The 16294-nt window shown below is 31.2% G+C and overlaps 1 protein-coding gene across 1 annotated transcript in view; it reads left to right on the forward strand.

Moving 5' to 3' along the window:
* The first annotated feature begins 4808 nt into the window (after positions 1–4808).
* Positions 4809–16294, forward strand: part of LOC100169090 (protein phosphatase PP2A 55 kDa regulatory subunit) — an 82755-nt gene continuing 71269 nt past the window's right edge. The window contains exon 1 of the mRNA XM_003243887.4: positions 4809–5476. The gene's annotated coding sequence lies outside the window, so the exon portion shown is untranslated. The remainder of the gene's footprint in view (positions 5477–16294) is intronic.

Here is a 16294-nt window from a genome sequence, read left to right on the forward strand (position 1 = left end):
GTACTTTGTAGATACCTACGTATGTGCTATAGTTAGACGAGACCGCAGTTTCGTTTGAAACGTCTATATATAAGTGAGTTTCCCGAGATTACTTAAAATGGAAATATACGTGTTGTGAAAACGTTTAAAAAACATAATATTATTTGATATTATTTTTAGGACACCGTGTAGGGTGTAATCTGAGACATACGAAAGAGCATTATATGAATTAATGTGTGAAAAACTGTGTTTTAAAATGTTTGTATTTTATTATTGCATAAACTGAGATAAAACTTGTTTGAGATATTTAATGTAGATGTATATTATCAATGTCAAGTGTTTTTTGAATGATCGTAAGGAATTGACGATTGTTGAGAGAATCTCCTATTTTAATAAGAAAATGTCAGGTTAGTAGTTAATTTTAATTTAAAAATGTAAAGACCGTATAGACATTAGACAACAAATTTTCTTTACTTTCAGCTGTACGAAAACTGTATGCTTTGTACTTTTAAAACCTTTCCTATTTCTAAATCGTATTTTTTTTTTTTTTTAAATGAACTTTTAATGTCTAAACAACAAAAATATAAAAATAAAATAACGACCACTTTAATATTTTATACTTAATACCACTGCAGAGCGCTGAATAATATGTATTATAAATTATATGTATATTGTGTGTATATTTATTTGTTTGAAGTCGTAAAAAAAAGATATAAAAACATTTACAAAAATATTCTATATTTTAAATGTTGAGCTGTAAAAAAAATTATATAAATATACATAAACACAAAAATTTAAACGATCATCGTATCTAATTCAAATACAACAAATAATTAAAAAATGTATTTTTTCATAAGTGCCTAAATCAATTCATTATTGTATTCTAAAGAATTTGTAGGTTGTGACTCAACAATTTAACTACGTTTAATCAAACACAATAGGATACATATGACATATCATACAAATCTTTTAATTAAAATATTGTTTACTGTCTTATGTGAACTATACATAGATATTATGACACTTCTGTACGATATCTTAATGAAATTACAAGAATAAGTGAAATATTTCTATTGTACTGTGCATAGTACAATATCGTAATAACCATTAACAAGTAATAATAGATAAAACGATTGTTTTAGTAATCATTAGTAACCTAAATAATATATTTTTTTAATATTTCTGTAATTTGATATTATGTTGTTATATAGATTGCGAATGATAGATTATATACGTTACATATTATAACTTACATATTAGAATATTTTAAACTTTTCCAGTTATTTTTTGTTAAATGCGCCATTGGTATTTTTTATATCAAATCGACTTAATAATTATTGCATACGTTTATCGCATGCTTCCAACCTCGTAGATCTGTTGTATTAGTATGATAATAATATTGAATTGTATGTACACAAAACGGTTTTATCTCTATTATTTCTATGAATTTTGAGTCATATAAAATTATTACTAATTACGATAAAAGTCAAAAACATGTAACATTAATAGTTATTTTCAAGTAATTAAAAACGCAATAATTTATTTTATTATGACTTGTGAGTAGCGTTGTGCATGACAAAAAACCTCATGACAATAACGTCACACACTGTGTAAGTACCCACCTATACTATATACGACATTAGGTATTGGACAAATGTTTTATCATATTTCTAATTATTGTTAATCCAGCAATACCATACCTATCATAAATTATAAAATTACGACTAAAACTGTTATGAGCCAACAGGTGAATAATATTTCCATACCCAGAACGAAATTCCATTTGATTTAATAATTCACAATATAATTACACTTAAATGTTGAATTGTATTTCTTATTGGTGGAAATGGTTTGATATTTTTCTTATTTTTGAGTGGTGTATTTTTTTTTTTTTTTATCAAGCTGACGAGAATATCCAAATTATTGACATTATCGCTGTCGAGAACCATCGATTGTTTATTATACTGTAAACTTGTACATATACCTACAATAATCACCATGTTTCATATATTTGATGGATTTGTTGCATTATAAAATTATACCTACTAAATAGACTTTGTGGATAATTTTGTTTCAATAATAATAATTGTAACTATATACACAGCATAGAGCTTGTTATGACATAATAGTCTAAATTACCTTTAGGTACCATTCGAGGTCAACCATGAAATTATTTCAAACATTCAATGTCATGTGTATTAGGACTGTTACAAATAGGTGTCTATACCTACATAAATAAATAACTATTTTGGTTGCATAAGAAAAAAAACTGATCCTTAAAATATTATTGCGACATCGTGAGAATATTGCCAAGTGTTTAAAACTAATAAAATATATTATTTTCTCTTTACTTCAATATAATATTATTTTGACTTCGACGGTTAATAATATTATATAAGGTAGGTACATTATCAATTATTAATAGCTACCGAGGAGCATATAAATGGCGATTTCTCGATTACGCTGACCCAACCGAATAAATCAATATAATCACTTAAACATATTATACCTATTCGAGCATTATGGGGAAAAAAATTGACACGGTTTTGGAAATCCAATCGATATGTGTTGAACGTTGATGTACTTTAGTGTCTATACATACACTATACATATTGTATAGGTATTTCTATAATACCATAGTATAGGTATACAAAGGTTCAAAAGCTCGTTTGAACGGCTCTGCTGTGTAGTGCAAATGATAGTATTTACCTTACTTACGTGCATGTTATATTTTATATATAGCGAGGGATGGTGTGAGGGGGGTGAGTGGGATGGTGGGAGAGTTAGAGGGGGGGGGCAGAGTGAGTGAGATGCAGCGAGAAAGAGGTGTCTGTATAATCCCCTTTTGTCACAAAGTTCCGTCGTCGTCCCATTAATTATACGACCGGGACCAGTGGCTCGGGCGAGTTTGTATACAATACGTCTATATAATAATATAATGTAGCTGTATAGCCTATATTATGCATACATATTGTATATTATATTTTATAGTACAATAATATGATATTAAATAGCTACATCGTATTGTACGACTTGCGCGTTTCTCGGCCGGATACCGCTTTACCGGATACCTACCGCGTTGGGGATTCTTATAATATGTTAGGCGGTGGCGGTGGTTCAATACAAAAACCAACGTTTAAAAACCGGACACTATACACGTCATACGCAGGGGGCGTATTACCGGACGTCGGATATTGGTTTCGATCGCACATTTGTGGTACAGGATATAAGTCCTGCGTGTTATCGTGTATCATATAGATGCAGTAGCGTTTCAAAGGTATTATTTTGGAGCAATTGCTCCTTCAAAATTGTTGGTTGGTGGGTGCAGGTCCCCCTGCCACAAAATACCTTGTCACCTGGGTGACTAGGTATATCGTAGGAATATCATATCCGATTATACAAATCGTTACAAATGTACGCATATTTTGTAAATTTTTAATTTAAATTTTTTTGCTGAGTTGGAAATGCCGTTATATAAACATCAAGGGGGTAGCTTGTATACATTTTTGCTCCTCACAAAAAATGAGTTTAACACGCCACTGTATAGATGTATATAATATATTAATATATATATACGTACGAATCCTTGGATGGCGTTCCTTAAACGACCGTACGCGGAGTTTGGTGGCGGTTTTTCAGTAGTTTTTCCAGACGGTTAGCTTAGCACCGCAATAATACGTAGGTACGCGAAGAAAATTGAACAAAAATCCCCTATCTAAAGCTCACGCCTGACCTTTTTTACGGTCACGTCAATGAAAAAGGAAATAAAAGCGTCTCCTCAAAACTAGGAAACTGAAATCTGCAGTCATTCCCGCCTGGACCGGGCCTGGAGGGTCTGCCCCAAACATTCCAACAAATATTATACCATATTAAACCGTTTCGTGCGACATAGGGCGCAAATACAGAGGAGCTTCGGATATACAACCCGAAATTCGTAAAAATTAAAGAATTTAAAGCGATTGTGACGGAGGAATGCAAAGAGAAAACATATTATATTTGAATGGTACCTACCTCCTTATCAGTATATTGCAATTCTGTCTACCGATGATAACAATTATTATTGATAAGCTCGCCATAAAAGTGACCGGTCAGCGCGTCTTGGAGGCGAATTCGCACGCCCAAAAGTCATAATAGGTATAATATGTCATCAAAGTTCGTGTCATTATACGTATATTTATTGCGTGCATTATATATTATTATAATATGCATTGAACTCGTTCGTTTAGCGACTATAGCCGTAATCTTTCATAAATATTTACAGGTACAAAATAATATAAAATCCAACGATAACCATGTCACATTACTTCTGGACCCGATGACGCGACCGACCGAATTCGAGCACTTTGACATTCGAAACCTCATCGTCCACTCGAGCCCAGCACGAACGGGTCGCGCGTACCCATATCATAATATTGTGCTCTTGTAACCTCCTCGCACCCGCCGCAATAATGCCGATGACCCACAGGGCCGCGTCGTCGCGATAATCATTCTAATAACATTATAATCATCGCCACCGTCATCGTCGTCGTCATCGCCGTCATCGTTGCCGCCGTCGCGGCCGTCGTCATAACATTATTATCGTTATTATTCGTATTATTTTTTTCTTGCTGTTATTGTTTTTCCACTTGTTCGTTTGCGCGACACACATACCGCACACAGCGGCAAGCTCTCGATCGGCGGCGGCGGCGACGGCCGGTCCACCGCGTGCGCGCTCTGCGGGCCGGAGGGGACTTCCCCCCCGGACCGACCGCGTGGATACACACACACGCACACACCGACGACGGACGATCGGGCGCGCGCGCGCACACGCACACACACCGAACAGGCCACTACGCGTTGCGCTAGCTCTCCGTCGCGACGTTCCGCGAATACCATCTCCGAGAGTCCCTCACTCACTCGTGTGCGAGTCTGACGATCGGCGAAAAATTCGAAAGCCCCGCCGTAACGCGCCGTTCAAACATCGATGATTCGCGTCGATTTAAAATATTATTTATTTGTCTATAATATTGTTTTTTAATCTCCTCCTCGCTGTAATTCTCGTCGTCGTCGTCGTCATGGTCGTCGTTTTTATCGATTCTTCCGGTTCCCGAGGAATCTCGTCTCTCTCTCGTGCCGAAAATTAAAAAAAATCGTACATCTAATTAAAAAATATAATCCGCCGCCGGTTTCCAGCGACCGACATCGATCGGACTCTATTGGAATTATTATTATTATCGCACACTGGAACACGGTCGACCTGCAACTACTGCTCGCGAGCACCGCACACACGCTATAATACAGATACGAGTCCGAAGTTTTCACTTGTATCCGACTATTGACTATCGAGTTCGGGACGAAATTTGTTGTTTAAATATTTTTTTCCCCGAGATTTTTCAATAACAATTTCGCTGTGAAAGTTTCGATTTTGTGCGCTTCCGCGAGGAGTGTTTCCGCAGCCCCTATACTGGTCAGTCGACGTTTGAAAATGTGTCCGGCAAGAATCGTTGCCAATTTTAAGGTAAGCCGACCTCCACGTGACTATAATAATAATAATAATTCAATTTACCACTGTACCGGAAAAGCTCGGGTTTCTCAGGTTTTATATAGATATTATATAATATCTAAATATATATAGAATATATATAGACAAGTTATACGAACGTAACACCGTAATAATAAACAAATTGATTTTAAAATAAAAAATCTTGCGCAGTCGATTATTTCGACCGCGTCTCTGTGTAATATGATTTATACCGTAACCGTAGGTACATATTGTATCGGCGGGTAGGTATGCAATTTATACTCCCGTGTCGTATTTATTACCGTTCGGGGTATTGATAAATATACATTCTAGAACAATGAAGTAAAAGCTTTGAGTTTATATATTATTCCTATAAATGGCTTCTCCAAACACAATTCCACAAAATTTAATATGAATACCTAACTGACCCACCTACCTACCTACCTACCTACCTATACCACCATTTATGGATTTAAAATTGTAATAACATTTCTAGTATATTTGTCGATACGAAATATATGCACTTTTCACATCTATACATAGATACTTATTTTAAATAAACGATAAGGTTTCTGTCCAAAATTTAAAATCTCCACCGGTTACAGATTTGTTGACTTAATTATGACTAAAAAAAAAGAAATAAAGAAAGAAAGAAAGAAAGAAAGAAAAAAAAATGGAATATAAAATTTGCTTGAATCACTGAATTGCTTAATTGTTTACATTAGTATGCTTACTTTAGAAAAATCCACAAACTTCCAATTCATTTTTAATAACGAGAAAAACTTTTTTTTAAAACAATAAATAATAAATGTTTATAAAATAAATAATATAAACAGAGTGTTTTCATTTGTTACAATAAAGTTTAAATGATTATTTAATCTAGTTCTTAATAAATATTTAAACGTACTTAGTTTAAGTATAAAATGTTTCTTTTGATCATTTTGCTATCAGTCGAAACACAATATTAGTTTCATACGATCTTATCAACAAACATAGACAATTTTTTTTTTTTGTAGCATTATAGACCATTTAGGCCCTTTACTGCCAATATCAAATTCTTCCACTCTTCTCTATTATATGCATGCATTAGGTCTCCATGCCAATCTGGTCTTAACTCCTGGATATCTCTTTTGACTACAGTCAGCGCCAGCCCTGCTTCGGTCTGCCGAAGAAAATATAAATTCTTATCATATAATAATAAAAATTGTATTTATTTATATCTATCACTAAAATTTAAACGTAAATGATTTTTTTATTAAAATTAAATTTAACAAACGTATTAAAAAATAAAGAAATACAATTTGATCAAAATAAAACCTTGAGTTCAGTAAACCGGAATGATGTTTTCTAATCTATAATCAATCATCCATAGTAACTTACCTAGGTAGTAAATTATAACATAATATAGTCTAGATATTTAATTTGCGTTTTGCATAAATGTGTTACTAAATGGGTTCTAAATGGGTTATTATCTGTACCAAATAAAGTGTACCTAAAACGATAATATGAATACCTACAACACCATTGTTCAACCAATAATTGACTGTACTTGAAATCTAAAATAAATAAAATGTAGTTTTATACTGTTTGGGACATTCGGTTTTTTGTTCATTAGATATTTTAATAGTTTTATTTAAATGTGAAAAAAAAAACATATATTGTATATAAACATACAGTGTAGGGTACAAACAGCTCATTTTTTTAGAACCAAAAACTGGTTCTTATTGATAAAAAACATGATTTTTAATTATAATACAATGCTTAATAATATTATTTAAAATAAATATATATTTTTTTGAATCAGCTGTTATTTATACGTTTTTCGTTATGTCATGTACCATATATATAATGTACATATTATAATAAAATGAAGTACTTACCTATATTAAATAATTTTCTTCATTTCACCCATTACTTCAAATTTCTAAATAATCTAACTCGTAATTCAATAATACGATTATTTTTTTATGACCTAGGTATAGGACATAGGTATACATTCAACTTTGTATCAATAGTAAAAATTCTATTTATTTTTTTCTCATATATTTTTTTAATTTTTCTCCCTTCCTATATTTTGTGTATAAATAATTGCCATAAAAAAAATATATTATTTTGATAAAGTAGGTGTCGCCGTGAAGCCGTATATTTTGCTGGAACCGAGGGGCTTTTAGTGTTATTCTCGGTAATTTATTTTGGCAAGTTGGTAATTTTTAATTTTTGTTTGGAATTCTGCTGCCTATCCTGGGCTTGCGTAGGTTAAGAGTGGTCTTATTATTACCGCAGTGGTAGAATATATTTCATCTGCAGTGTTGAGTTGTGATTTAACAATGGGTACAGGATTATCATCCTTGCTATGTATCCTCGGTTATGGTTTTTGACGAGGTTTTTGTAGATTCTCCAGGTTAATTTTTCGTCTAGGAGTATCCATTTAAATAGTTAATAGATACCTATTGTTATAATATTATTTTTAAATGTTTGAAATAAAAACTAACTAATAAAATCACATTAATCACATCGCCTTTGGATAAAGTAAATTTGCATTACTGAGCTGTATTTACTTTAACGTTATTTTCTTACCTGAAACAACAATTTATTTAATTATTTTGTGGAAAACAAGTGTAGATTTGCTTTTCATCCTCTTCAGATGCAGACTGAGGTGTATATGCAAATTTGTATTCTCTATAAAATCTCTAATTGTTATGGACCATTGTGTTGTCCCCTTGAGATTCTTATGTTACTTTCAACAAGTCGTTTTTAAGAACAATGGAATCAAATATACTCACAACAGTTCAAAAACAAAAAATTAAAACTACCTTCCAAGTTCGTACATTTCCAAAGCACTGCTAAAATTTTAGTTGAATAATTTGATACGAGATACAATATAATATGTATTTTACCGAATGGTTAAAATAACTCTTGATTCTTGAATATTATAATCTGTAGGTACATAATGTACTTATATACCCAACGTAAATAACTACAATATAATCTCAAACGTGAGCAAATGGTACACATTTTAGGATAAAAGCAACTAAGAAGAATTAAATAATGCTTACATTTTTATTGGAGATGAATAAATCAATAATAAATATTTGGGTACTCAGTTTTGTTTATGTATTACAGAGTTATCGTTAAAAGAAACTCTAAAAACAAATAAGAGTAAATACATAGAAAATAATTTTGAATTTTTCCATTAGGTAAAAATCATAATTTTAGTGTAATCTGTGACGAGTAAAAAGGGTTTTACCCCAAAAGACTTGTTCAGTGAAGCGAAACCACCCTTCTTCTTGATACACCAAAAATAAAAATATACAAATACATTTTAGTGCCGTTGTCTATAATTTTAACATATAATTTACCTGTTGGCTATTATTTTGTTATTATGTATATTGGATTTACTATTCTATAAGTAATGAATTCAAAAAATGTGTATTTTGATTTATTTATGTTTTAAATTAGCTTTATTTATAACAATCTATAATACTATATTTTAAGTGCAATAACTAATAAGGGATATTTTGTTTCTGGACCCCCTCCATAAACTCTGTGTGTGTTTGCGCGCGTATATTCGTAGGGGTCCATGAGAGTGAATTCAATACAATTTTGGAAAGTTATATTATTGTCAAACGCGTATTTTTATTTCCATCTATAATTTCTTTATCTCACCGTCTAACCATAATTCTTTATCTTCAAATTATTACGTTATACACGTACAATATAAATGTCTATAATAATTAATAACAACAGTTTTTGGCCGATAATTAACTCGTAATTTAATTGAAACATTAAAACTGATTATTTTGTTTTTTGTTCACAAGTGATTTTATTAAATTAATTGACCACCGAATGGTGTGCCTACGAATTTCTAAACATTGCTTCAACGTTTTATCGAAATCGAAGTTACACAACCAAAACCACTTAAGAATTTGGTAACAAAAATATATACTGCTGGAGATCAAAATACGTCGCCGTCGTCAAAAATGTACGAAACGGAATTTGTCACACACTCACTCGTTTATTAATTATTTGCGAGATTATTTGTATAATTATTATCAATTAAAGTGTACAGGATCTACCTATACAGTTTAGTAATAATAAATTGTTATTATATTATAATTTTTATCAATATCGGTATCATGTCTGGTAGTCGCGTGTATAATAATATAGGTCTTGTGATTAAAAAAAAAAAACAATCGAACGCAATGATACGCAACGTGCAGCGCAATAATAATAACAATAATATGTAACTACATCATACACTGTGCGATGAACTGGAGCCGAAATGCTCACCACCAGTCAGCCGGCGTGGTCGTGTCATCGCAGGATGCGTATTCTCTATGCTAATACATTCATAATTATAATAATATTATATTGTATACATACGAGGCGGATACACAATGACACTCGGCGTAAGTTTTTACGACGTGCGTGCCAAGCTCGTTTGGCGTCTATTTCGTACCCTTTTGTTTGCGAGGAGCAGGACGACATTTTGTATAAGCACACGCACTCCTCTCACACACACGCACTCACACACACTCCAAGAAGATCGGATACGCCGCACGTAAATTTTCACGAAACGGAGACACGCGAATTTTGAAAACTTGATATCTGCCGAGCAAACGTGACGGATGTAAAACAATGTTATAACATAATATATGTCCTGTGATTAAAAAAAAAAAACAATCGAATGATACACAATGTGCGCAATAATCATATTAATAATAATATGTAACTACATTATGGCATACCTAGGTACGGTGTGCGATGAACTGGAGACGAAATGCTTACCACCAACCAGCCGGCGTGGTCGCAGGATGCGTCTCCTCTCTGCTAATACATTCGTATAATGATAATAATATTATATTGTACATACGAGGCGGATACACAATGACACTCGTCGCAAGTTTTTACGACGTGCGTGCCGAGCTCGTTTGGCGTCTATTTCGTACCCTTTTGTTATTGCCCTCTGAGTGGAGCAGGACGACATTTCGCAAGCACTCACACACACACACATACACACACACACACACACACACACACACACACACACACACACACACACACACACACACACACACTCACACCAAGAAGATCGGATACGCCGCAGGTAAATTTTCACGAAACGGAGACACGCGAATTTTGAAAACTTGATATCTGCCGAGCAAACGTGACGGATGTAAAACAATGTTATAACATAATATATGTCCTGTGATTAAAAAAAAAAAACAATCGAATGATACACAATGTGCGCAATAATCATATTAATAATAATATGTAACTACATTATGGCATACCTAGGTACGGTGTGCGATGAACTGGAGACGAAATGCTTACCACCAACCAGCCGGCGTGGTCGCAGGATGCGTCTCCTCTCTGCTAATACATTCGTATAATGATAATAATATTATATTGTACATACGAGGCGGATACACAATGACACTCGTCGCAAGTTTTTACGACGTGCGTGCCGAGCTCGTTTGGCGTCTATTTCGTACCCTTTTGTTATTGCCCTCTGAGTGGAGCAGGACGACATTTCGCAAGCACTCACACACACACACATACACACACACACACACACACACACACACACACACACACACACACACACACACACTCACACCAAGAAGATCGGATACGCCGCAGGTAAATTTTCACGAAACGGAGACACGCGAATTTTGAAAACTTGATATCTGCCGAGCAAACGTGACAGATGTATAGTTTTACTCGAGATCTTTTGTCTTCACACACCCGTCACACGATTCGTCGTTACAAGTGTATATAACGACTGTCGTCGCGATGTTCTCTTTTAGGTACCTACGTAATATAGGTATAATAATAATATGCATATATACCATTGTTGTTATTATTCGTCAAATTGGCGATGCAGATCTATACAGTGTAGGGTACTTTGGAAAACAAGCGAAATGAAAACTTAAAAAAAAACGCGATAGTAATAAAAAAAAAATAATAATAATAACACATTCGTTTTCCGCACACAACCGAATGAATATATTTTACGAGCAGTATAACAATAACAGAAGTGTAGTTTTGATGACTTTTGAAAAAAAGGACGGTTTAATTTTTCGCTCGCACGTTACAAAGCGTAGTGCAGTTAAACACGAGGGGTATAACAATATTATATCCACACGATGATCGAAATGTATTTCGGCGAATATTTTTTGGGTTTTTTTATGTGATGAAATTTACGCATACAGGTTCCCCGTATGAGTTCTAACAAAATTGAATGTCACAAATTATTAAGTTCACACAGACGTAGTGAATAATACGTTTTAAAATGTATATTGAATAGCATTGACGATGATAAATAATTTGTATTATGTCCAGTCCAATAGTATCTTTCAATATTATAATACACATGAATTAGATAATGTCATAATATGTTTCTAGAAGTGTACTAATAACTCACATCATTTTTATTGAGAAATATATACTAATAATTGGACTCGATTCGTGTTCATATTATAATCATGAAATTAATATTATTTTTATGGGTATTTTTTTTTAACTTGTTGATAAACTTTTCTCGTTTAAACAAAATGACCAAGTCTAATTATTAATTGCCTTGCAGTGGTGGTATAATAATATTGATTTTCACTTTTAATTTCACTTTTAATTATTTTATTACTAGACTTGTATGCAAACCTTCCAAACATCGAACCTCAAATGTCAATACAAATTATAGTATTACATCACATTAAAAAAAAAAAAAAATCGATTATTGATTACAATTAACTAATTAATTATAATAATAGTTTGTATTTTAAATGTATGCTTAGCTCATAGTTATTCATATCGTATAGTGCACGAAACGATTAAGTTTGAGCGTTGTTCCAAACTAATGATTTTTATTTTGGTTTTTACTCGATCTATCGCGTTTTAATTCAATGTACATGTTACGTAACATATTATTATAACATTAAGTAAAATAATTGTGTTTAAACTATGACATTTTCACTTAAACAAGGATACGTCTTAATTGAGTTTTCCATCAGTTTTTGTTAGATTATTTAACCTATTTCACTATATTATTATTGTAATAATTATAAAATTGTCGGCTAATTACTATTTATAATATGTATTATATTCCAAGATCCTTTAAAATTCAGCGAGTAATTCTTTGATAAGGTATAGATATTGATAAATGCTGATAGTTTACTTGGGCGTGCAGTTACTATAATATAGTTAATATTCATATTGCATGCGTAATATTTTACGTCGAGTTTTGATTGACGAGGTTTGTCACAGATCCGCTAATTTTAAAAACTATGAATAGATGAAAAATTGTGTTAAATATATAATATTATCAGTATACTACAACTGTACTACGTCATAGTAACACAATAAGTGGAATAATAACTAATCGTTCAATATACTATTTTCTCATTTAAAAAAAAAAGTTTTAAGTAGGTAGGTAACGAAAATGTTCTTACGTTCAAATTATAATAGCTAATTGGAAAAAAAAACGACAAGTGGATTTAGAAAAACAAAGCGCACTTGTGTTTGCGCCTTAAGTCTGATTTGAAATTTTTAAACAATTTGTTATGTTAATTTAGTACCTATATATTATCTATAATGCGGCGTGACACGTTTATATGATTCATAGCACATTCAAGATTCGTATGTTTTTGGTATAATAACAATATAGATTATTGTTTTTCGAAAACAATCAAAAGTGAACACATGTATTGTTATTATTTTATATTATTATAAATTATATAAAGTCTTACGTATATAATTTTGATTAAACATTTGAATAACATTTATTATTATTATTATTATTATTATTATTATTATTATATCAAGGAGATTGCTATATTTTTCACGTAAAAACGCGTATTTTTGTCATTTTTGAAAATATAAGATATTGCAGTGTACTTTTATGCTTATCGTCTTGCTGCAATGTATAATGAATAACAATTGTATTTATCAATTCAATTAGGTACAACGCTTAACATCAGCTAACGCTTTATAGTATAACACAATAGAACAAACAAGTTAATGTTCTATGGCTGCGTTTATAAAATACTATAGCCAAACGAAGAATTGAAACTTTTAAAATATTCGAAAATTAAAAATTAATTATGCTAACCCAACAGCAACAATGGCAGTAAAAAAAAAAAAAAAAAACGAGTACATTTATTTGGCCGAATTTTGGCATTTGACTTTTTTTAATTGTAAAAATAAAAGTTCCCGTGACTCGATTAATTTATGGATATAATATATACGTTAACAATAATATCTAGGTACATTTCTCAACAAATAATAGATATGAAATCATTAGCTTATTATTTATTTTTAGTAAGTTATGTATATCATATTTTTTTTATGATGGACAAATTATAAATTAAATGATATCTATATTTGCATGTGTACCTATAAAAGTGTAGTTATTGTATAATTTCATTTAAAATCTAAGAATTTCATTTCTGTGAAGCACCAACACATATATAGGTAATATCGGTTTAGAATAATACTTTTCAATATCTGCGACATCCTCATCCTTCAAAAAGCCGATTATTCCATCAAGCACCTTCTTCTTGTTTTATCAAATAACATAATAATATGGTTTTAGACGATTCAAAAATATGAATACGTTTTAAATTATTGTTTTTAATTTCCACCAAGGTGTGCGGATACGAAATCGCCTTTCTATAATATGTTTATAACAGGCGTGTGATAATTGTTTAAATTATCGTTCGTCCTATACCCATCATAAAATATTGTACTGAAATGCTATTTGCATTAATACGGTAAACATATTTTATTGTACCTACCTACTTGTTTTGTTATATAGAGTAAACCACAAATTATTTTACACGGTGTACACAGTGCAGTAAATTTTATTATACCTAGGTATATGACTACATTTGTACAAAATGAATACGATTAATCAATACTCAAGTATTTTTTACACCGATATTTTCTGAAAAATTTTGTTTTGTGCGGGTATTCGTTTTTTTACCGTTAAGAATTCATAAATTGTCCATCCCAATTACTATAACAGAAGTTTAAAAAAAAATATCAAAAAACAATGTAAGTATGCACGCAGTGTCGCAGTGACTGCATAGTGTCTGAATGATATTGAATTGATTTGATATCCATGTGACATTCACGTTTTTTTTCTTTTTACATTCCAATTAGGTCTAGGTTTTCGATACAATTACTTCCTAGTTGACCACTATAGGTATTTGTTTTGTTGAGGAATTCGTGTTATAAAAACTGGTCGGAAATATAATAATAAAAAAAGATCACTTTGACACGTGATATCGAATAGGTTAGCTGTAATCAATAATTAAGAAGATTAAAATGCCTACAATTTTTACCGTCTTCGTAGGTACCTCCTTGAATTAGTTAGATATTACAAGTATACTGCAGTTATAAAATGTTGTTGTAAAAAATTATGGAGTTACATCACAGAATTTATCGTGGTGTTTAAATTAATTATAAACATAAATAAATGTTTAAACATCAAATATTATTTTAGTTTATATCTATAATTATTTAAACATATACAGTGGTTTAAAATAAAACGATTCCGATCGATCGATGTCCTTAATTTCAGAAAATTGATTATATATAATTTAATTATGTTAGAACTTTGTTTATTCGGTATAGTATATTATAGTTCTAAAAGTAAAAATTACCAAGTTGACTTGACATAAAATGAAATTATATGGAAAAGATATCCCCGGATAATCAATGTTTTATAATTGCCTCTAACAATTTAACATAATTATAAATATGGAAGCTCCTTCGTCCCACCCATCAACAATATAAAACCAAGCCATGAATGATTTAAAGCTCTTTATATTATATAATATTCAGAACCCATTTTATTATGCGATATTCCCTTATTTCGTTATTGTGTACAACTGTCTTTCTTTAAACCATTTTTTAATAAGGTCGTTAAAGCAGACAATCGTAATTATTTTCAAATGTTGAAGTATAATATTATTACACAAATAATGATGCGGATGAATGGACATCGTCGTTTAAGGCAGAATCGAGTTTGAATTGTTTTTCAGTTATTATTTGACCGACGAATCAACATAATAATATAACGATATTGAAATAATATATTTATTCAATCTAAAAAACGAACTGGTATAAACTGCGCAGACTGTACACACTGACTGTTATTTGACAGTTATATTCGGGTTATTAGCTTGAATATTTATAGAGACATTATAGTAGACTGGAGTACACGATATTATTATAACGATATATGACGTATAGTAATTAGTATAGTATTTCACATTTTTTACTGTATATTGTAGGAATATAATCTAATATTTATCTCTGTTCACTACCTGCAGTATATTATAACTTGATTATAACTATTATAAAAAGATTGTTACTGCGTATTAAAAAAAAAAAGTCGAAGTTCCTATTAATAGAACAATATTGTTAAACTAATGATCTTCCAAACATGCTCATGAATATAAAAATACGATTACATTTATCATATTATTATTTCCTGTACGAATTGAACATTATATTTCATATCATTCGATATTCTTATCAAACCGTCTACCTATACTTATTTAATTTATTTTCAGCTACCAACCTATAGAACTGAAATAATATGTTGTTATTATTTTAGTTCTGTTTTTTAATTAAACCAAACATAATAGGTGTATCTAACTATACATCCGCTTTTCAACGTTAAAATATGTGGGTACACATAAATAGATATTGGTAGTATAGGTTAAATCAATTTAGGCTGATATATGAAACATTATAAAGGTTTTAAAACAATGATCCACATAGATTTCAAATCGGACAAAAATTTAA

This window comes from Acyrthosiphon pisum, chromosome A2 (assembly GCF_005508785.2).
Source record: "Acyrthosiphon pisum isolate AL4f chromosome A2, pea_aphid_22Mar2018_4r6ur, whole genome shotgun sequence".
Lineage (NCBI taxonomy): Eukaryota > Metazoa > Arthropoda > Insecta > Hemiptera > Aphididae > Acyrthosiphon > Acyrthosiphon pisum.